This window comes from Manduca sexta, chromosome 6 (assembly GCF_014839805.1).
Source record: "Manduca sexta isolate Smith_Timp_Sample1 chromosome 6, JHU_Msex_v1.0, whole genome shotgun sequence".
Classification (NCBI taxonomy): Eukaryota; Metazoa; Arthropoda; class Insecta; order Lepidoptera; family Sphingidae; genus Manduca; species Manduca sexta.
In genome coordinates, this window is record NC_051120.1 from 85310 (window position 1) to 110752 (window position 25443).

General features: G+C 34.1%; 2 pseudogenes; both read left to right on the plus strand.

Moving 5' to 3' along the window:
• LOC119191965 overlaps nucleotides 1-14708 on the plus strand; it is a 61357-nt pseudogene extending 46649 nt beyond the window's left edge.
• A 392-nt stretch (nucleotides 14709-15100) lies between these two features.
• LOC119191974 lies at nucleotides 15101-25298 on the plus strand (annotated as a pseudogene).
• Nucleotides 25299-25443: the final 145 nt, after the last annotated feature.

The window sequence follows — 25443 nt, forward strand, 5'->3', positions numbered from 1 at the left end:
CTGTTTACATTGACATTTCTACTTATACTCATATATGCAATACTAAACCATTTTTGACACTAACTGGTATTGGCTAAAAATTACGTATAAGGTACATCAACACTTTCTAATTCTGATATTACCTAACTAGTATTTTCAAGATAAGTTTCTAAGATCAACAGAAGGCACCGTATTTGTTTTGAAAAGTTAGTAGTAATTTTGAGCTAAATGAAGCCAGTATGGTTAAAGTCAAATTGTAAACTCTACATTAAACATTTGTGATTGAAAAGTAGTAAGTAGGTGGAGCGATTACTGTACTAAAGCCCGTATTAACAGATGCAACTCAATGTCGCTCTCAAGTGCGCTATCAGCTAAGGCCTGCCTAATTACAGTCGCCATCTTAAGATTGTCACTCTTTAATAAACAAATATCAACAACTTCTCAAATGATATCTTAAGTTACAGCATATCATGGATATTGTCTGAGAGGTTTTGTTTATTTGACAACGGCGACACAGCTGAAAACCAGCTCTTAAATGACAAGTTAAGGTTTATTAAAGAGTACAATACACTAAATGTCTACTTGAGATCGTACTCAAAGATGAATTTCATTTATTAATATAGCCCTAATTATAGATAATCCCGCATTTTTCATATTAAAGACACTGATAACGAGAGTTAATAATCGCGCCTTGTTTATCAGGGAATACCCTGGGGGTGAATGTAACAGTTTGTTGGTTTCACCGGTCTTACTGCCCAATGTTGACACTCGAAAAGCATCTCAGTCATCAATTTTGTTTTGTTGATCAGCGAGAACCATCCTCAGGAATAAGTTACTAATTGATATAGCAACAACCTAATATTGGAATTCTGTTAAATCAATACTTTATGGCCCCGGATGGTATTGCAAAAACTACGTGCTTCCTCACGATAAAAATAGGTACTACGTTAATTTTTTATTGTCGTTTTTTACGAAGTCAGTTAATGGAACCGTGACTATGACTCTTTAGATATCTTTAGGTACATATAATAAATTTGTAACAGGTCGATATCTGTACATTAAAAGATATTGACGAAAAACTAATGTGGGGTTCTTCATTAGAGCAAGAGAAGCCAAAAGAACAGTTTTTAGATTTTTTGCCTGTCTATGTTTGTACACGCATCATACAAAACTACTGCATAGAATTGAATGTAGTTTACCGATGGATTGCTAAAGGCCTAGCTTAAAACGTAGGCTTCGTTTTATCCCGAGAAAATATAAAACGAGACATTTATCCAGAAAAAGCTTTTCACGCGGGCGGATCCGCGAGCAGAAGTAAGTCAGATATTCCCGTGGTATGTAGATTATTCGAGGTTAACACCTTCGCACCTTTACACCTATTAACCTGAAGAGGTAAACACATGTAAAACGCTAGAGCATTGCACCTGTGTTTAGATTTTCAGTTTCAAGTTGTAACTCTCTTAGACTACTAATATGCCGTATTAGGCGGGCTCCTTACTTTACGAACTATAATCTACAATGTATTATTTTCTATTATTATTAATTTAGTCCATCTTGCATGCCCCTGCATGAGGGGACTTTGTCTCGACCGTTGACACACAGTAAGTGTGTATACCTCATGGTTGCTAATTCACATTGGGGCCTATGAAGTCTCTCTCGCGAACTTTTCTGGCCTTCTCCCCTCCTTCCATTCTAAGAGGGTTCCTTTTCCTTCCCCAATACTTCCTTCTCCAGATATCTCGTTCCAACTTTCCTCCAGGGTCCCTGCAGTCATTAAGCCAGGGGATTGCAGTATCTCATTTGTAGGATTCCCACAGTGTTGACTGTGGGTGCGATACAAAAAATCGCCGTTTTGACTCAGGACCGAATCTAAAACCTCGCGGTTCAGTACACTGTCATTAAGGAATAAGGCAACAAAAGATTGCTAAAATTAATGATGTCATTAGATATAGTGGCACGTTTTACATTTGTGTTAGTACCGTTACAAAATGAGTATTATCAGGCAATTAATACAAACAAGGCTTTATTGAAATAAAATATATCCTCTGACCTAGACCACTTCTTTAATGAAATAGCTAAATTGTAGTTATTTAAATCTACATCGATACGAATATTATAAAAAGGAAATGTTTGTTTGTAAGTTTGTTGGGGCTAATCTGTGGAACGAATGTACCGATTTCGAAAATGGTTTCAATAATCCGAAGCTACATTAGTGGACATTTAAAATTAATATGAGTTGTCGATCTAGCAATTATGGAATTGAGATTTTTTTTACTATTAATCCCTGACTTATGTAAACTTATTAACGTGGGATTTCATGTTATTGCTTTCGGCTAAATTAAATTCCTAACAAACGATTAGTTATTCGCAAAATAGCCGTATGACTGAAATTAATTTTGATAAGTTACATTAAATCTATTTAAAAATTTAATGATAAAATCGATACATTAATAGCAACTTTGCTATTACCTATTATGACGTGACGTTATTTCAAAAAAACATAAACAATATGGGACAAATAGTGTCCTGAAAAGGTTCCCAAATTTGCTTATTTAAGGATTTGATAGGCCATGTTTCTATATAATATGGAAGACAAATTTTCTATAATTACTGGCTAAACTGCTAACCTCAAAATTCCATCCAAGGTTTTTTATTTTACATATTTACCTATTTGTATGTAGAGTTCACAATACTTGTTATCAGCTAACAACATTATTGACAATGAAACGAAGGCATTCAGTGAAGGCCATTTCCTTATGTTTAACTTTAAAATTATCTTTGTAAACATGAATCAGGTCATCTCAAGTATTTGCTGAGATTTATTTAGGTAATGTATGTCAGATTACACTAATCTCCAAAATTATTTGCTTTTCAAATTTCCTTATAACCTTCAGTGCAAAATAGAGTTAGGCAATGAGATCAAGGCATCTGAGATTTTTTTTATTGCTGCTTGAATGACGAGACGAGCTTGCCGTTCGCCTGATGGTAAGCAATACGACCGCCCATAAACAGTAGAAACACCATTCAACACCTACAATTACAAAGAATTGTTTGGTATTGCACTGCGCACGCCGTCCTGTAACATGAGATGTTAAGTCTCATTATGTCCAGTAGTTACACTGCTTACAATGTCCTTCAAACCGGAATACAACAGTGACTACACACTGCTGCTTGGCGGCCGAAATAGACATCGCGGTGGTACTTACAGGCGGACTCACACATATGAGAGACACCAGCTTGTTCATAAAATAATCATATCGACAAATACTACGTTTGTCGAACAATTTAGTGCTTTACTAATACGTTGACAATTAAGTATTACAAAAAAAATAAAACATACAAACACACATCACGTATAAATATCCCCGAAGTGGTATGCAGAGGCGTACAAAAAGGGCACCCACTTTTCGCCAATGTGTTCCGTCCCATGATGTGATATTGCCTATCGCCATATCGGGCACAAATTCCAGACTCCGGGCTGATACTGAGCAGAAAAACCCAAATAACACTGCCCGACCCGGGATTCGAATCCAGGACCTCAGAGTGATGCCGTAGCGCGCATGCAGTATAATTACGCATATAGGCAATAAAAAAAAACACATGATATTCAAATGATCACAAAGTACTTAAATATTTTTTTAATTAATTCAGAGTTTTTTTTTTTGTTTAACAACTGCTTGAAAATTTTGGCACTGAAGACAAATTGTGATTAAGATAATATGATTTAATTATAATATTCTATATGGCCTTCTACTGCGGACATGGTTGTTAAGAGCAAAAAATATTATCCAGATAAAAACGGCTTTACATATACAATAATAGTTGATGACTTCAAGCATTACGTTTCCTATCCCGATTCATTAAATCAACAATTATCTTACAACTTCACTGTTGCTTGGCGGTAAAGATAAACAAAGCAGCAGTAGGTCTATCCATATGAACTTAAAACCGAGAGTCTCACTAACTAGTACCTACTGTAGGAATGGAACATTAGTTTAATGCATGGAATGGGACATACAACGCATCAACGAAATGAAAGGGATAGATAGATGACAAACGATTTCTAGACGTAGTTTGCAACTTGCCCTTTAGGATATCCAAAAAAAATGTGTCATGTAACTCGATTTTGATGCTTGTAATTAATCGACATCAATGCCTCAGTCATGTGTTAGTCTCTCAGCCAATCACAAAACACCACACGAAGCGTTTTTTGTCACATTCTAAGACAGTAACATCGGACAGAAGACGGGAGGCGAAAAAAATAATAAAACAAGCAATAACTCTGCAATTACATTCTACTAAGTATTACTCGCAACCCAATGCGATGGTCCGATCAGATCCGCACACATTTGATACATCTGTATACGACGTAATACAGATGGCTTACAGTCTGGATCGATGGCGTGACATCGTACGGCGGAAGCTGATGAGACGTGATCTTCTTCGTCTTCTTTAAAAAGAAATGGCTCATCGATGATTTTGCCAATGTCGAGTGGGCAGGAGTTAAGGTGAGAGGTGGTCACGACCCTAAGAACTGAGAAGAACGACGCTAGGAGGAAGAAGTATTACTCGCAGCTTCGCCCGCGTGAAAAGCCTTTCTCGCTACAACTCACTAAAACACTATACGACTCCAGCCACATCTATTTAAAAAACATTTTTAATTCCATTATTTCCCATCGAAGCAAAGTACCGGGATAAAAAAAGGCTAATACAATTGTTTCTGAGTTCAGTTGTAACAAACTTCAAAACATTTTCATAAAAATACAATAGGGTACCGGACTCATTTTTGTTTTTTACTATTATCATATATTTACATAATATAAATTATAGCACACAAGGAATTATTAAAATCCGGTAAAAAATCAACAAGTTATAAGTCTTTGAATTTCGGTGGAAGGGGTAATTAACAAGAAACAGAAAAGAGACGAAATACCCACATGTGACGTCATCGGGAATTACAACGCGTGCGAAAGAAAGAAATGAAGCGATATCCCCACATCGCGCCTACTTCTGCACATTACAGTATTTTAAATATGAATTACTTGCTCATTTCTTAACGAATTTTTATGCAGTTTCAGCTGGAGTGCTTCTGTTTTCGTATTATTAACCATTACATATAGAATAATGTACAAAATCAAGCATAGGCCGGTCCCTATTAAGAACAAATCCCACATTTAAACTAATATTCATTGAATATATGTATTAGATCTTTGTAAGCCAATCACGAATAAACCCATTTTGAATTCAATATAAGTGACAAACAACATACGTTTTTGTAGGTAATCACTACCGCCCCTGAGCTTCTGCAATACCAGGGGACCATATAAATACTAAAGGTAGTTAAATGAAGTTTAGCACACAACTTCAAAATATGTCCTGGAATAACACATAGGGTTCATTTAGCATATGAAACGACTTGCTATGGACAGAGTCACGTGGAAAAGCTAATAAAAATCTATGAATAAATTATCTTTTATAAGTATTAATGTCCTTCGCACATTAATTGTATAAATTAAATTTTTGTGCTGTAAACCAAAATTAAAATCTAGCTTATTTGAATATTTCTTAAATATACCACAACTGTTTTATATTTACACAAACCCACGTTACAGCGGCGTCGCGGCACGTGATTTAAAAAATCTAATAAATCTTATTTCAAAAGAGGTCCTTTATTGTAAATGTATTCCGATTTCTAAATCATTAGCACAAATCGACAAAAAATAGAATAAAATAATAACTAATTAGCCATTTGAGGTACCAAATTACGAAAACTGGTTACCAAAAAATTTTGGAAGACTTTATACATAGGCCGGATAAGAGCCAATGGGCCATCTATGTAAAGTGTTATTAAACGCCCATACATACAAAACAAAAATAATGGATGCTTTGTAAGCCTTAATGCGAAGTAATAAAAAAGTTACTAGTTTAGGCGTCCCAGACTTTCAGCGATAGTTTAAATTTGGAATAAAAATTATTATTCTTAACACGGCTCATAATGATATTTTGTTTATTTTTGATTTAATTACAAGGGATTTGAATAGGTTCGCCGCGTCGCGCACAATTCAAATATTTTTCATAATGGAAGTCATTTAAAAACCTGTTATTATGTTTTTGTGCTCCTGTGGCGTAGCGGGCGATTAATTACAAGTGAACTAAAATGTAGTGTGTTCGATTCCCGGATCAACATTTATCTCATGACTGGGTATACCGCGTATACCGGCGGCGGTTCCTCGTAGTCCCTTATATGTATTTACGATTTAAAACATTCAATCTTATTAATTTATGATGTCACCAAGGATCAGGTCTGTGTGTTATTGTTGGGATGGTTATGCTGTAATCTTTATAAACACGGAATCATGAATAGCAAATAATTAAACTGTGTTCCTTCATCAAATAATAATTTAAATTCATTAAACTATAACAGATTTACGTTTGTTTCCAGTTCCTGACCTCCATGTCCCCGAACCTTCTTCTCATGGGTATAGGCATGGCGATCAGCTTCGCAACTATCGCCTCTCCCGATCTGCTGCATGCGCCCGAAGGCCTCTCCATGGACGACGCACAAGCTTCCTGGTTCGGTAAATATTTTAAAGGCATTATTGTTTTTATAATTGATGAGCAAGAAAAGCGAGAAATATAATGATGGGACTGTTGATAACTGACTTTATTATTTCTATTTGGAAGGTATAAATTATTAAGTTTTATATAAATTAAAGAGTAGTGATAGTCTAGTAGAGAGTGGAACGGACTACAGAGATAAATGTCCACAGGTTCAAAACCCAAAGGCAAGCACCTCTGACTTTTCTAAGGTTATTTGTGTATTCTTTGTGAATTATCGCTTGTTTTAACTGTGAAAGGAAAATATCGTGAAGATCTTATCTCAGAGGTTCTCTATTGATTTTGAAAGTATGTGAAGTCTACCAATAATACAATCTGTACTAGGCCAACGTGGGGGTCTGAAGCATAATCCCTCTAAATAATAGGGGAAACCTGTGCCTGGCAATGGGACAATTTATGTATAATACAGAGCTTATATTATTTATATAATAAATATAGGTATATCAAAATATTATGATGACGCCTGATTCCTACTATAACAATTCAGACGCTTCGTGTGTATCAATGTGTGACATTGCCTAGCCATTAGTTTAGGAGTATTTACATCTGCTTTTATTCGGACAAGGCAATTTGACCCCCCTGCATCTGTTGCTAAGTGGATCAAGGCCCAAATAGAATATGATAGACTAGAGAAGTTTATCTCTTAACAGTCTACATAATTATAATGACCTGTTTAAAATCGGATATACATTTGATCCCAGAACTTGTCATACTAACGTGGGCTATGGCGGTTTACACCTTGTATGCGGTGGTCGCTATCCGGGTTAATACTACTATCTTACCACCAGAACCTACAGCAATATCGTCATATGAAATCTGCTATATGTATAGACTCAAGGAGTTTTCTAATATGAAAACCATTTCCAGGAAGTCTCTCCTACTTGACGCAACCGTTTGGCGCGGTTCTCTCCGGTCCCATTGTAGATTACTTCGGACGGAAACGTGCAAGTTTCCTGGTAAATATCCCTCACCTCGTTGCCTGGGTTCTGGGATACTTCGCGTGGAATCTACCATCTCTTCATTGCCAATGGTCTGCTCGGACTTGGAACTGGGCTTATGGAAGCACCTATTGCTGCCTATGTTGGGGAAATAACGTAAGTTTTTACAGATTGTTTACTAAGCGCCATCTTTATTACATGACCACAATCACTTATTTCGATCTATCTAAAAATTTACCAATCAGAACAAAATTCTTTTGACATTCTTACAAATGAGTTTTTTGATTAGTACATTCTCAGAATTGGATTCAAGATTAATATTGGGATCGTTTATAAAAAACGGCTGTAAGTAATATTTACTAGTCATTTAAATATTACTTACATGACGTACATCTTTTAGTTTCACCGTGTTATATTAATTACTTTCCATCATATTTAATCCTTCGTATGTTATTGATTGAACACTCAAATGTTTTGTATATGGCTGATGCTAATTATACTATGAAAATTACGTTTCAAAAGATTTTGGTAATTTTTCATATGTTAAGCACAACCCTGATTTTATTTTGAAAAAGATGATTAGTAATGCAACTATATTTGCATATATATTTCCACCTTTTCCAGTGAACCATCAATCCGAGGAACTCTGTGCACGGTGACACAGCTGTTTTTGGCAATTGGCATATTACTCATGTATTTTTTGGGAACGATTGTAACTTGGAGGAACGCAGCTTTGATCGCTCTTGCTGTTCCTGTTACGGGTATGTCGTTGGCTCTTTTGGTAAGTATTAGAAACGGACATCCTTTATTAATTATTTATTTTGGTTAGGTTAAATTACAATAATGTTTTAGCAGATATCTTGGTATGAAGATCGTAATTTTTGAGGCGAAATTAATGATTCAAATATAATCTCTTATGTGCAGTAAATTTTCCGCTTTGAAAATTATTTCGCTTGCTTATAGTTATTATGCTGTAGACTTTTAATTATGCAATTTAAATTTACGGGTATTACTAAAAGTAATGTCCCTCCTAAGCGAATTTCGGCCACGCTGGCCAATCTCAACGGAGACCAGCCAGCTACGCAGGATATATCATAGTCCACAAGTGTGTGCGCAATACATAGGTACACTCTGTTGCTTCGCTCTTCGCTCGTAGTCCGGTGGGACAGCAATTCGACATGACTAGAGAGAGGTCTAGCGCAGGACCAACGACTTTTCGGCCTTTCTGAGGCACGGGGGTATTACACCGTCAGCTTCCTGACTCCAAGCTGCGACTGAGTAACTTAAAATAAAACCCAGTCATCATTTTTGGCTCATGATTCGAACCCAGGACCTCAGCGCCATAGCCGCACTCGTACCGCGCAAGCATTACAACTACGCCCACGAGACAGTCAACGAGTATTACTATACTTATATTATTACTATTTTTAATCTTTCAAATATTGTTTCTAGGTACCAGAAACCCCAGTGTGGCTTTTGTCCCAAGGTCGAGATAAGGACGCATTAAAGGCTCTCTGCTTCCTTCGCGGATGGACTACTCCCGACAATGTCAAAGAAGAATTCGACAGACTAGTAGACTACTCGAAAAATTTACACCGTTGCGCTATTTGCTGTGAAACTGAGAAGGATAGCGAACCAGAAGACTGTGAACATCATAAGATGAACATGGTTAAGAGGTATTTACTTATTGAATTCAGTTTTCGTCAACCTACTGATGCTTAATGTCTCAGGATGACACAGATACTGTTCCATACGGTTCTTTATTATATATATACACACTAATAAATGCGTCAACATCACGCATTTATTCCTGAAGAGGTATGCAGAAGCGCAACCAGAGCACCCACTTTTCGCCAAGTAGTATTCCGTCCCATGATTTGACAGGGGGCGAGCCTATCGCCATATTGGACACAAATTCCAGACTTCGGGCTGATACTGAACAGAAAAACGCAAACATCACTTTGCCCGACACGGAATTCGAACCCAGTACGTTCAGAGCGCTGCCGTACCGAGTTTGCAGTACAACAAGTAGTTTATTCTTTATGACAATTGTATTGTTATTTATGACATACCGCTTATTAGGTCGGCTTACTCCATCTTGTTATAAAGTCATGATAAATGAAATGGTTCAAGGAAGTGCAAGTAAGACTGCCTTGGTGGCATAGTTATATAACTGAACGACTGAAGTGCTGAGTTCTCGGGTTCGATTTCCGAGTTGGGCAAACTAATATTGTGTTTTTCTGTTCAGTAACAGCACGGAGTCTGGAAATTGTGTGCGATAGGGCGATTGGCTGGCCCCCTATCACATCACGGGACGAAATACGTGCCGCGAAAAAAAATAAAAATATAACTTATAATAGCGTATTTACTATTACAAATTCATTATATGCCGTTGGTGCAATAACCATGTCTAGGAATTGAGCGGCAAAGTTATGTTTGTCAAGTTTGAAATTATAATATGTACTAACTTTTGCTTGGTATTACATACATTTTTTTTCTAACTGATCAGACCAAATTACACAAAATCATTATAAATTGTAGCCTATATGTGGTTCCGATTTATAACCAATATAAATGTAAAGTTTCATCCAAATCAGTTTAGTAATTTTTTTGTGAAAGAGGAACAAACATACATTCATCCTCACAAACTTTCGCATTTATAATATTATATTAGTAGGATTATATTTAAATCCTTACCGACAAGTATGTACTGAACCCTCGGTGCGCGAGTCCAACTCACACCTGTTTAGTTTTTTTTATATTATTCTTACACATTTCTCACGTATTCTGTATGTCCTTAGAACCTTATGGAAGTCACTGAATCCATTCAGTTGAGATAGCGCTGTATAACGATATAAAATAACAATAACAAACGTGTAGTTCCTTGGCATTTGGCCATGTTTGTTTTTGTTTTTATTCTTATTATTTTTTTTAAGGCAATTGCTGTACATACTCTTATATATTAACTCTTATATATTTTTAAATAATAAGCAGTTTCCGAGTTTTTTTTATACGACTTACCGCCATTTTCAGTAATAGATTCCAATCCCTTTTTTCGATCTATCTCAAAAATGGACCGATCGGAACAAAGGTTTTTGACATGCTTACAAATTAGGTAGTTAGGTATCTTGTTTGTCAATTTTCGTAATAGGATTAAAGATTGGGATTGAGATCGTTTATTGAAAACGCTTGTAATTATGCCCATATATGACTAAGGGCCGGCGCATATACTTTTAGAGGAGCGCATTAAATTTAATTAAATAATAAAGTGCATTGCATTGTTGTGTTAATTGATTTTTGAACATTATTTCAATGAAGACAATGTCGATAATAGTTTCACAGTAAAAAAAGCTCAACCCTGCGCTGCCATATATGCGCCGGCACTAAGATGCTCGAACGATTCTTATTAACAGCTAGCTTTTACTTGCGGATCCACTCGCGTGAAAGTTTTTCCGGGATAACAACCCCACATTGTATTTCCCCGGGATAAAAAGAAGCCTATATAGGTTAGATTATTAGCAATACATCGGTGAAACCGTATTCAATTTCATGTGATAGTTTCTGCGTGATGCTTGTTAAACATACAGACAGAGACAATTTTTTTCTAATTAAAAAATTATTAGTATACATTTGAATTATATTTATCGAATATCATTTAAATATTAAAATTTACATAATATATTTTAGCCCTATCTATATGTGGTTAGAGAAAAAGGTAGTACCTTTTTCTCTTAAAATTTTAATTTTTGAAGTCAATACCGATCACACCCAAAAAAAATTTTCATACCCTTTAGTTTAGTCATAAGTACACCATTTATTTTACTTTATTATATAGTTAATTTTTTTCCAGATTCTACCTCAAGTTCAAATTCGTGATGTTGGTGAAAGCTACTTTGAGACCTTTGGCTCTTGGTCTCCTCTACTTCATGTTCTATGTGATGAGCGGGCTCACCCCCATAAGGCCCAACATGGTGAACATCTGCGGGGCTTTCGGCATGGACGAAAATGGAAAGCAGATTGTTGTAAGTTGAATTATGCTTTGATTTTAAAGGCTTTTTTGTATCATCCAGTACTTTTTTTTATAATTTCTTTGCCATTTCTTTTTATCTGAACGGATCGTTTAATTATGCTTTGATTTTTAGGTTTTTTTTATAACATCCAGTGCGTTTTTTTATAATTGTTTCACGATTTTTTTATCTGAATGGATCAATACTTATAAAATAGACTATAAATTTGTAAAACATTTTTTATATGTGCACAAGGTGACTCCATGGTACCTGATGATAAGTGGAGTGGGGTCCAATAGAATGTCGACTGACGAGGATGATTACCCCTCGGCAGTCGACACAATTATGTCGGTCTGTTTGAACCGGATATACACAGGTTGATCCTAGAATGCAACACTTACGTGGCCTACTAGGGCGAGTTTAACACTTTGTGAACGGAAGTCGCTATCCTAGCGAATACAAAATATATCCTAACACCAGCAAAAATTATGAATTAGGGCATTGTACTATACAAACAATCTCTTTATTATATAAAATTTTATTTCACATCCAAGTGTAGTCATCATTCCAAAGAAAGTCATAAAATATATTATAATATAAATATACAACAATGCTCGGTTAGTCATGTTTGCAATCTGAATGCTTTCTGCATGTAGTCATATCTTCACAAATATTATTCCAGTAATGATTAATAGGCCTACAACATAACCATGCCTTCTCAAGTAGAACTAAAACAAAGGTCTTTATAGATACTTGTATTTTATAATCAGAGGTGGCTTTTGGGAGAGGCGAACCGGGCAACCCCCCGGGGCCTCACGCTTACAGAGACTTCGCGCGTTGCCTCGCAGGACCTTTTTTTACGTTCTTACCGACGAAACTGTTAAAACTGGGGAACGTTTTTTTACTCTGCCCGGGGCCTCGCGTCTGTTTCTTTTTGCTTTCGCCTGGGACTTCGCGTCGTTTAGGGCCGCCACTGGATATAATACTTCTTACTTTCTACAGCAGTGAAATACCATATTACTAGTAGTAAAATACCATTTTGCGATACAAAATTGATGAATATCTATATTTCAGACCTTTTCATCATACTAATGATTTTAGTTTACAAGAATTTGATTAAATTTACTAACAATTCGGCACTGTGGGTCTATTTTATTAAATTATTAATTGTTATATAACAGTTTGTAAGATTGGCAATTAGTTTGAATGCCTGTAATGCCAATATAAATATAATTCTAAATACAGTGACCACAAATTTTGTATGTCCGGTATGACTACCTCCATGGGTACCACAAAGTCTCCGTTAATTTCTTATATCAATACAGGGAATCCCGTAATCAATCTTTGTTTACGATTACCGCATGATTTATTTGTTTATTAATTAAGAAAGGCACATCAATTACTTGTAGTTTGATAAACATGACAATTGCTCAATCTCAATAATGATAAAATAAACTTACTAGCAATTATAAACAAACCAATAATGTGAATTTGATAAATTCACTCATAATGAATTTGATATTACTGTTTTGCAGCTAATGGTCGGTGTGATAACCTTCATTGCGGCTCTCTTGGTCATTGGCCTCATCAAAATTGTTGGGAAACGTAAGCTGGGCATACCAGCTATGCTCGGGACGGCATTATCTTGCACTGCCCTCAGTATTTACGCCAAACAGTATCTATCAGACTCCGTGTTTTCGTATGATACAGCGACATTCCCAGAAGAAAAGAGTGTCTGGCCTTTGATCTTCCTCTACGCTTTGACTTTGTTTACCGGATGTAATGTATCGTGGGTGCTGCTTGGAGAAATCTTCCCGTTCAGGTAACAAATCAAAGATTCCAAATTGAACCATTCATACAATTAAACATAAACTTTCATTGAAATTATTTGAGAAAATAAAAGTCACATTTGATAATGATTTCTTATGTTTACACAAATGCGAGACATTAAAATTAAACTACTTTTCGAATTTTATTGCGGTTTTTTATATTTAATTCCGTGACCATGAAGGCTGCGAAGCCTTCGAAACGTCAGGAGAAAACTAAAATATAAAAAAAATCCGAAAAGTAGTTTAATTTTAAAGTCACGTTTGAGTCTTCTAAAATGCCTATAATGTTGCTTCTATAATCAAAATAGGAAACGGAAAGCATCCGAGCACTTCAAACTATCAACCACTAAAGATTATTTGATCTTGTTAAGATAAAGATTGGGAACTTATGACTCATGCGCGTCACCACTTCACACCAAAGTGAATAAAAATGTTAAGCCCACACAAATAGATGATGCATGGTTAACAATACCTTGTAGTGTGTACTTAGAGGTGTTATTAAGGACTGTAAATGTTTATTTAAATCCTTTGAGTAATTCCCAATGTAATTTAAAAAATCCAAAGCATCACTAAAAATTACTTAAATAGTACCTGAACTTGTATAAAACCTATTTTTTTATTTAGTATTTTTTTTGCGGCTGTAGGGACTACGTTCATTTTAATCTTACATTTTTCTATTTCCTTCCCTTCACGTAACTTTTACTATTTTTAATTGTAAGCAAAATCTATCTAAATAGATATGGATCCAGTAAAAATCGACTTAACGGCCAATGTGGCTCTCATTTCAACTAGCACATGTTCCTTTGTCTTTGAATTTGAATCAGTGGGGAATCTAATATTAAGCATCAAAGATGTACTACCATTGCAATTACTATTTTTTTATCATTCCAAGAAATTCGTTGCAATAATTTTATCTCTCCCATTGACTAAACATTATAATTTGCCTAAAACCTAAAACAAATACACAAAATTATTCTTTAACAGAAGTCGTGCATCAGCCCAAGGAATAGCCGCTGCCTTTAACTATATTGTCACCTTCTTCGCCGCGAAAACTTACATCGATCTTGAGATCCAACTTAAGTTGTGGGGAACATTTGCTGTCTACGCTGGTTTCGCTTACGCCGGAACTATATACCTGTACTTCTTCATGCCTGAAACAGAAGGAATCCCACTTCAAGATATTGAGAGTTTTTACAAAGGAAAACTCAGGACTTTCGCAAATGATCCGTTTATTAATTTCTTTAGAAAAATATTTAGGATAAAGCCATGATCTCATCGATTAGATTAAGATGTACTGATGATTAACTTTATTAATTTAGGAATTATTATTAAATTAATATTTAAGATCTTCTTTAGTATCATTTATAATAAACCTTTCATAGCATCATAATGTTCAACTTAAATTATTATGGAATATTCCAATTCCATTTTTAATCAAATTGAAGACAATAATTTCTTACTCGAAATGAAAGGTTTAAATAATAAAATACTTACTACATGGTAACTATTTGAATACCCTGGAAAAGTTTTGTTGGTAAGACTAAAATGTTAACAGAAAATATATATAAACACCAAAATAAGAACATAAAAAGTTTGAAAATATTTTAGTAACATTTTGTTTTCTCCAAATACACTTTAAAAAACCGTGTAAAATAAAATAAACAAATAATGATAAACGAGTGTACGATATTGTGCTAAACGTACTATAAATAATGCCACCGTAGGTTGTGCCTTATTATCTGTATTCATTCACCTGAACCCATCTGAACCGAACACGCGTGTTTTACAAAATACCCACATAGAAAAAATGTGAATTAATTTACAATTTTAAATATTTTCAATTAAATTGTATGCAAGTGAGTGTTTTAAATAATGGTACTTAAATTGCAAATTGAGGATGTGAATCCAGCTCCAAGTCGACTAAGATCTGTAACCTCACAAGTAAGTATGTTTAAAAATGAATATTGAAATGTGTTGTTATTAAATATATGTATGCTAATGACTATGTGTACCACCTGAAGCCTCGCAACGGCTTATAATATTTTTTAAATTATCTAGGACACCAGACTCATAAAAATACTCTAAGCTGTCAGTATTTATGTATAAAATTTAATATTATTTACATTGAATTGCCAAGGGTGACATTCAAAACAAAACGTGCATCGCAATTATAACATATACTTACTTTTATACAATTGATTCGAATTGTTATAAAATATACAAAAATTCTACATCTTTTGCCTATAATAATTCCATACCGGAGCTAGGAATACAAGTTGATGCAATCAATTATCACTAAATGGGAAATTCTGTACTGCGTATTTATTAGAATTCTCTTCAATTCCACGACATAAAAATACCAAAATCAGTTTGAACGTAATGACATTTCCATTTAAAGTAACGGTTTTAAATATACAGTAATTAGAGCAGGACATTGATGGTTATTTAGGATATTAATGTTATCCCGGGTTTTTCTATCTTAAAAAATACACAGTCGCAGCACGAAGTCAGGACGTTAGCGGTGTGATACCATGCCTCGAAAAAAGCACGTAAAGCCGTTGGTCCTGCGCCTGATCTATCTCCGGTCATGTCAGATTGCCGTCTTACCGAACTATGAAAGTGAAGGAACAGAGAGTGCACCTGTGTATTGCGCACACACTCGTACACTATAATATCTACTGCGTATTTGGTTGATTTCCGATTGGATTGGCAACCCTAGGCCAAATTCCGTTAGAAAGGAATCAATCAAATATTAATAAAATGAAGGTCTATGACTTAACTGATTGCACTCTGATTTTGGATTCTAGAATTGTTGTACTAGCTTCATCGTCCCTAATAATATCAAAACCTCTTTATGTGCCACATACTTTAGAAAACGAAATAAAATTACTTTTACTTCATATAAGAGATATCAATAAAACCTGGCAAAAGAATATGGTAGTCTAAAATCTGAATTCAAATTGTATTAAAATTCCTTTTTGGAAAAGCAAAAGCTATTCAAAATGCAACCCTATTTTTATGCGTGCACGACAAACTGCATCTGATGGTAAGTGGAATGGGGTTCAATAGAATGTCAATGACGAGAGACGATTACCCCTCGACAGTCGACACAATTATGCCGTCCTGTTGGAACCATATATACGCAGGTTGATACCGGAACGCGACGCCCTTACGAGGGCTGGGTTTAAACACCTTGTATACGGTGATAGCTCTCCGTACTGATATAAAATATATTCTACCACCAGCAAAAACTCGACGATTTGCGAGCATTGTTTTACTCTGATTAGGGCTTGGAAGAATAATACCGTATATATTTGAAAATGCTATGTTATTCTATAATAATTATATTTAAAAAGGGAAAAAAAGACAGCGTAATTTAAATTGTCAATAATTTAAAAATGTGAGCACTGAAAACAAAAATTGACCGGTGTCGTGGTACACTGTCAACATAAGTTGAGTCCAGTCCTATTGCCACTCAAAAACCATATATATCTAAATAGTTTGTAATACTCTATTGATATTAACTCTCGGTATTAAGTGGTGGCAATAAAGAAGTAATCTTTTATGTTATGACAAAATAAATAAAAATAGATAATTAAGAACCTACGTTAAGTGATAGCAGTAAGTTATTGACATGGCATCCATGGCAAAACAATCCTTTTGATATTCCATTCGCTTTCTTCATATAGTAAGTCAATACAGAATTGATAAATTACATTGAAGTTTACAATTTTTCATTATTTACGATATTGTTTTCATTTTCTTATTGGACCAACTGTCATGTGGCAAGGTTATGTAAGATAATAATATAATAAATTCACTTCAACAAACAAACCTACTATGGAATATTATTGCCGGAATCCTAAAGTTCATTCTTTATCGACTGAGTACTGAGTTAATATTAATAAACATCACTACTCGTGTAAAAATGAAATCACCGTACACAAGTATTTATTTTTGCAGCAAGCACGTATTTTTCATTTATGGTACAGACATATTATTACATTGTACAAAAAGTGGTAAATTTTTTCTTATGTTTACGCGAATGTTAAACATCGAAATAAAATTAGTTTTCGAAGTTTAACGCAGTTTTAACATTTTGATTTTCTTTAAATCAATTTAAAAATAATTTGTATAATTGTAAAATGTAGTTAGATATTATAAATTTGACTTTCCGGACGTCTAACACCTCAGTTCGCCCCGTTACCATCAGATTACCATGAAGGGTTTAATCTTCAAAACGTCGTGAGTAAATTAAATAAAAAAAGTAATTTTATTCCGACAAAAAGTGGTTTTGTATAAACTGAAATTTGATTGATGGCTAGTTGCCAGCCTTGGGACATTACCAACGCCAGTCAGAATTTGAACATACTAAGTATTGCCTGGTACATTGCCAAAGTCATTCTAAGACAGCTAATGAGATACATACAACATTACCTATAATCCCTGAGCCACAACAAAACTTGCCTTTTTACTTGGTGGCAGAAATGTTAATGAATAATGCCTCTCTTTTAATTTTTTAATAACCTTTGATTTATAAAATCGACGAAAGCTTAGCTTGGAACAAAACAGTCTGTAGAGACAAAGGTCTGCAAGTTCAAACCCAAAGGCACACACCTCTGAGTGTTCCAAGTTACGTGTGTTTATGAATTATTATCGTTTTAACAGTGAAGGAAAACATCGTGAGGAAACCTACATACCTAAGAATTCTACATTAGAATTTGGTAGTATGGGAAATCTGTCAACCTGTACTAACGTGTTGGAAAAGGTCTAAACCAGTGTTTCCCAACCATTTTTTGGCCATGCCCCACCTTAACATTTCTAAAATTTTTATTACCACCCATCCACCATACATAATTTTTAACCTTTAAAAATTGTTTTATTCCCTTAAAAAATATAAATGATAAGTTTTAGGAAGAAATCCCTATGAAATTGTTATCAAAACATCGTAAGTAAAATTTCAAAACATATAATGAAAAACTGAAAATTCTGTTTAAATTGCCCCCTGTGGGCGTGGGCCCCACGTCGGGAAACACTAGTCTAAACAATCTCGGTAGTAGAGGATACTCATCCAGCAGTAGGACAATATTAATATAGAGCTGTTATTTATTTTTTAATATCATAATCGACACAGTAAACAAAAAATTATCCAAAAAGAAATATATTCAAAATCGGCATATATTATTTCCAGTTACTATCATGCATGTCTCCAAACCTGCTACTCTTGGATCTCGGAATGGCGATCAGTTTCGCTACAATCGCTTTACCAGATCTGCTGAACGCAAAGGACGGATTGTCCCTGACAGAAACACAGGCGTCATGGTTCGGTGAGTCCATTGTGATATTGTATTCATAATTGTTAAATGTCCATGAAAAATTTAATGTTTAAGCTATTATTTTATGAACGCGTCGTCCCGTGATCACATATGCCGTCTAACGCAAAATTAATAGCAGATGTAAAAAGAATTCTGTCAATATTGCTTACTATTTTTATTGTTGTGTTGTTTATATTATGTTGATAATATTTTGAAAAAGCTTATCTAAACAATGCCAATTTAATCAATACTATACGTTCTATATACATATGTAGTTATCTAGGTAAGTTTCTTTTGTCGTCTACTAAGTCACAACGGAAAGATGTTAATGTGTCAGTAGAAACTAGATAAAATTTACCTTGTAATCTCTTATGGCAGATAAAATTTCGCATACAAAGTAGAGAAAGCAAGTCATAAGTCATAAAATGTAAATAGATAAATAGTCGCAGATTTACAATGATCTCGGATAGCTTTTATCAGAGATAAAATATTGACTGTGAGATAAAAAAAGAATTAAACAAATACACTGGCATGCGTTAGATATTTGCCCAAGTACAATCAGCCGAAGCAAATTTTATTAATTGCCAATGGTCCCGTCAAACGTTGGTCTCAGATAGACCGCAGTTTATGTTAGCATCTTTTAGGTCTCGACAAAAGTGCCATAGGTATATGATCCAAAATTATTATATGCTTCAAGTCGGAACTAACAAAACTCCGACAATTTTTTAAAATTATGATCGGTTAGATGATTTCGGAGATTAGCGTATACAAAAAAAATATATATACAAAAATCACCCACATTACTGCCGTTGATTTTTCAAAATTATTCTTTGATTAACCTTGTTCTGATTATTAGGAACACAAGAATAAAAGAATCAGTAAAGCCGGTCGAGCCATTTTCACGTGATGCGCATTCATACAAGTGGCAACTGATTTTTATTTAGTATAAATTACGGCAATTGGTTTTGTCTATAAACATAAATTGTTTGGAGTATATCGGGCCATGTTTAGGCCAAATTTACTAACACAGCCAATTGCCGATTGTAATTGCCTGTAAATATTATTTTTTACGATCGCAGGTAGTTAGTATTAGTTACTTCAAACTTGACATTTATGTCATGGATTTTTTTATTAATTTGAATTTTATCTGGGGTAGATAATATCAAGATATCAACTGTATATAAAATTGCCACTTTGTCATCAAATATCCCTAAATAATGATAAACATATACCTATGCTGTAACTGACCACTATTAGATCCAATAGTCTCTGAACAAAATGCATGTGGATTATGTATAAAAGAACTGACAAGGTAACAAGGGCTTCTCAATTTCCCTACTCACTCTTAAAAAGCTGATTAAACCAGTTCCATTTTATCAAATGCGTACACACGAAATTTCTTTTATGATAAGATGTTATTTGCAAATGTCATAACTGTAGTAATTATTCTCTAATTAGACCGTCGCGTCAAGGCAAAGACTTTAAACATTTTATCGTTTCAGGAAGTATATCGTATTTAACACAACCTTTTGGCGCCCTTCTGTCTGGACCCATTGTGGACTACTTCGGAAGGAAGAAAGCCAATTTTTTGGTGAACATTCCTCATCTAGTAGCGTGGGTGCTCATGTATTTCGCATGGGATTTACCCACATTATTCATAGCTAACGCCTTGTTAGGTTTAGGCACTGGTGTTATGGAAGCACCAATTAATTCTTATGTTGGAGAAATTAGGTGAGTAAGAAAGTATCTATTTACTTTATTTTATTTATAGCTTTGAAAAAAAAGGAAATGGGGTATGTAGAATTGGTAAGACATTATAATTAATTGTAAAGTTCGCATGTTTTGTTCATGCGTAAATGATAAAGATATGACGAGTAAAATTTTTATGAATCCTGCACAAAATTGTTGATACAATACGTATGTAATAAATACTATGTACGTCAATCCCGGGATCATTAATAAATATGTATAAATATTCATGAAATATTGTTATTTTATGAATAACAATAAGACATAGTAAACAATATTAAGTTGAATGAATTCTCTAGGTATTCATATATGGAAAAATTTAGACCATTTAAAAATTGTTAAACCAGGAATATAATAATATTCAGAAGAATGAATACTTACGTATTTGTAATTAAAAATATATTAAAAAGAAGTTAGACGGTAATAGATCTAACAACATTAATCAAATGATCCCTTGTTTCGAGAGACAGTGCGATTGATTTTAGTGCCTATATAATACTATCTTTTGCTCCTGGCTTCTTTTTAAGTCACACTATATGTCACTAGCTCTTATTACCAAAATAGAGAAATTTAATTAGGTACATCTTAGAAACAAAAGCGAAATTACGATGAAATAAAATTTATCCCGATAAAAATTAATTCTTTCTCAAATTGATTTATAATTGTGGTTTTTAGCGTCCCTAAATCAATTCATACAACTTGATAGTGTTTACTACGTCTTATTGTTATTCATGAAATAATCTTTTTTAATGCAAATTAATAACTCATTAATGGACGTCAACCCGAGATTGTCGTACATAGCATTTGTTACATACGTATTTTATTCATCATTTTGTGCAGGATTTATAAAAAAAATAACTCGTCATTCCCTTTATCATTTACGTAACAAAACATTCGAACTTCACATTTACTTATAATGTCTTACCATTTCTAAATACCTCATTTCTGATTATTTTCGTAATTAAAACCTTATGGTGTATATTTTCTCGAGATGAAAAGTAGCCTGTGTCCTTTTCAGGATCTTAAACTATCATCATAGCCAATTTTATCTAAATCCGTTTAGTACTTTTTGAGTTTATCGCGTTCAAACAGATGGGGGACTTTGTTCTAATACTTGTTGATTAATCTCAGTGGTGCTGTACCGAAAGTTCTTCGTAATTTCTAATACCACGACACAAGTCCTATTTCTAATATTAGAAGTAGGCCTTCGAGTGTGTAAAATGTATGTAAAAAAATCAGTATCACGAATAACAACAATATCCATCAATTGGCTCGTCATCTATGTTTCCGTTAAAATAACACCAATTTGTAAGAATAGATCTTGCGTAACGATAATAAATTGAATCAATATACACTAATCGGAGCTAAATTATGCCAAATAAACAAGGATTTCGCCAGTTTTTCTACGAATTTGTTTTGACATCCCAATAGGCTTCATTAAGTAAACAGTGATTGAGACGTCAATAGCTTAAATTATTATACTTGCCGTATTCCTTATCTTAAAAAAAATTGTGCATTACTTTTCAGTGAACCATCAATACGAGGTGCATTGTGTACTGTGACACAATTATTTACTCTCAATAGGAGTGCTCTTAATGTACTATCTGGGCACAGTAGTCAGTTGGAGGACGGCATCTCTCATTTGTTTAGCAGCACCACTTGCTTCGATGCTGTTGATATTATTTGTAAGTATTATAACAATATTAACAGTAAATACCTCAGTTGACGCAATTACGTCAGTTAAAACTAATTTAATATTAAGAAATATACTGAGCATTCTTAATTTATCTATATATATAACAATGAATCCCTACATCCCTTGGTCACGCCATCACGCGTGAACGGCTGGACCGATTTCACTATTTTTTGTTGTTGTGTTTGTTATTGTCAGGAGAAGGTTCTTATGAAAGAAAAAATTCAAAAAATTGCGCGGAAAATTAGAAAATTTAAAAAAAATTAACGATAATATTAATGTTATATAACTGTCAATTGTTTGAAATAACTGTCAGCGATTGACAGAATACGCGCTGCAAATTCATAGTTAAGACGGGACAACGTCTGTCAGGAAAACATCTATGCATACCTGATTGGACAACGTCTGTCGGGTCAACTAGTGATCTATAAATTCAACAACAAGCAAAATTTAATTACAATTTTGTATATGCTAATTTTTTAGCTTATAAGGGGTTCCATTAATGTATATTAATTACATTTCAGGTGCCAGAAACTCCAGTATGGCTTTTGTCTCAGGGCAGAGAGAAGGATGCACTCAAAGCCCTGTGCTACCCTTCGTGGGTGGACGACGCCAGAACACGTTCAAAACGAGTACACCCAACTGGTAGTCTACACAAAGAACTTGAAACGTTGTGTGATTTGCAAGACTGATGATTTGAAAATACTAGATTGTGAACATTTGAAGATTAACAGAATTCAAAGGTAAACTAAGATATTATACACTTTTAAGATGATAGATAGATGAGATATGATAGGAGAGGGTGATGGAGGAGGAAGAGAGGATAATAGCTATAAAGGTCCATCTAGAAATCTAAGGTTTCATAAATCTGGGGCCGCCCCATATTCAGCAATAGACATATTGTGTTTTATGATTATAACAATTCCAAAATAGGAGACTATTAATTTACTCCGCCATTTGTTAAACCTTATAGTTGAGACTTTTAGAAAGTTTCCAATTTCTTAGCAATACTAAGTAGTGTGGCAAACCTGACAACATACACAAACTCACATGTCGCAATAAATAACGTAACATGAGTTTGAACATCATTGTATAACACTTTAAACAACCTGTCGTTTACATAAGAGGATAATGTACCAGATGGAAAAGAGAAAGATTTACACATTATAAATTCAGGCCATCAGATGACTTTTCGCAAGTACTGCTTTATATAAGTACAAGTTTTAAAAAATATTTAAAATCAATTTACTAAGAGTTAATTTGCCCAACATAATATATACGATACTAATAGAATTGAATAAATTGAAGGTGTCAATTTCATCATTTAAATTGTTCAATTACCCCGCTTTTAAATTCAGTCATGTTATAAATTATTTGATAGCATTTAATATAATTATCAAAAAATCAATCTTATGATTATCAAATTTAACAACTTAACTCCAGAATTATTTTCCATTGCAGGTTCATCCTTAGATTTAGATACGTATTTTTAGCCAAAGAAACACTTAGACCTTTAACGCTAGTGATGTTGTATTTTATGTTCTACGTGATGAGTGGACTCACTCCGATCCGCCCAAATATGGTGAACGTGTGTAGAGCATTCGGCATGGCAGACGATGGAAAGAATATTGTGGTAAGTTTCTGTTAGTATATTGTTATGCAATGCGATTTTGCCAATTAGTATACCAATTAACTAAATCAATATTACTAATCTATATAACGTCGCATTTCCTGAATTAATTTTATTAGAAGGCGAAGTTATTAAGGACCTGTCTCACAACTTCTAAGCAAATGCTACTCATCACATAAAAGTATAAGCCGATCAATTACAAAAGTCACACACTAAACTCCCAAAAGAATGGGAATTAAAATGAATAAGGCTCTAAGGACTAGTTTCATAAGTTTCAGGCAAATATATCGTATTAACAGCTCATGTAGATAGTACACATTTTATTAAGATTTTCTTGAGAGCACAGATTAGTAAGACCTTTGTATTTGGTACTTGGTCTTGTTGTTGTGTTAACTAACAATAAATCTATCAATCCAAAACCGTATTGATATCGTTATAAGATAATGATTTAACGAAACTAAAATAAAAATATTCTTTTGCTTTTCAGTTGACAGTTGGTATAATAACATTCATAACCAGCATTGTTGTGATCGGAATCATCAAAATGGCAGGAAAGAGGAAATTAATACTCACCGCCATGCTTGGGACAGCAATCTCTTGCACAGCCCTCAGTGTGTACGCGAAACTCAACTTAGATGATTCTGTATTCTCATATAACTCGGATACTTTTCCAACTAATACCAGTTATATACCGTTGACACTGTTTTATCTTTTGACTGTGTTTACTGGACTCAATATACCTTGGGTGCTACTTGGAGAAGTGTTTCCGTTCAGGTGACTATCATTTTTAATATTATTATTTTTACTGGAACTTTAAATAGCATAAGACATTCATGTTAATCTATTTAATGAAAATTTACCTGAATAATTCCAAATCCTTTTAAATTATTGTACCATTTGGAAGACTAAATAGAATAAATGTAGATTTTTTATATTAACATTTTAATGCAAAGGTTTGGATGAATGTTTGTTACTCAATTACGGAACGACTGAACGGACTTGGGTGAAATTTGGCATAGAGATAGATTATACTCTAGAGTAGCACATAGACTACTTTTTTCCCGGGAAAACACATAACGAGACTTCTATCCGAAAAACTAACTCGCGGCTGGAGGCACGAATAAAAGATGGTTTCCTTGTAAAATAATCATAAACTATTTTTAGGAGTCGCGCGTCAGCTCAAGGATTCGCAGCGGCTTGGAACTACGTCGTAACTTTTTTGGGCTCGAAGACTTATATAGATCTTGAAAAGAGCGTAAGATTATGGGGTACCTTCGCTGTATACGCTGGCTTCGGGTTCGTGGGTACCATCTACCTTTACTTCTTCATGCCAGAAACAGAAGGAAAACATCTTCACGAAATTGAGAACTACTACATGTGGAAAACTCAGAATATTCGCAGACGACCCATTTATAAATTTCTTTAAAAGGTTTAAGAGGAAATGATAACCAAAAATTATTTTAAGTGTTTTATAATTGTATATATTTAATTATTTACATACAGATTTTACAATATAAAAGTCATCATGGACAAGTACTCAGTCTATATATTTTTTCCAAAGTTCATAATGTCATGGTTTTTTTACAACATTTTGAATTTAATATACATATTTAAATATAAAAAATCACACAGGAACGTAAAGACACATGTATATTTATATAAAAAAATATGCGCATAGACATCAC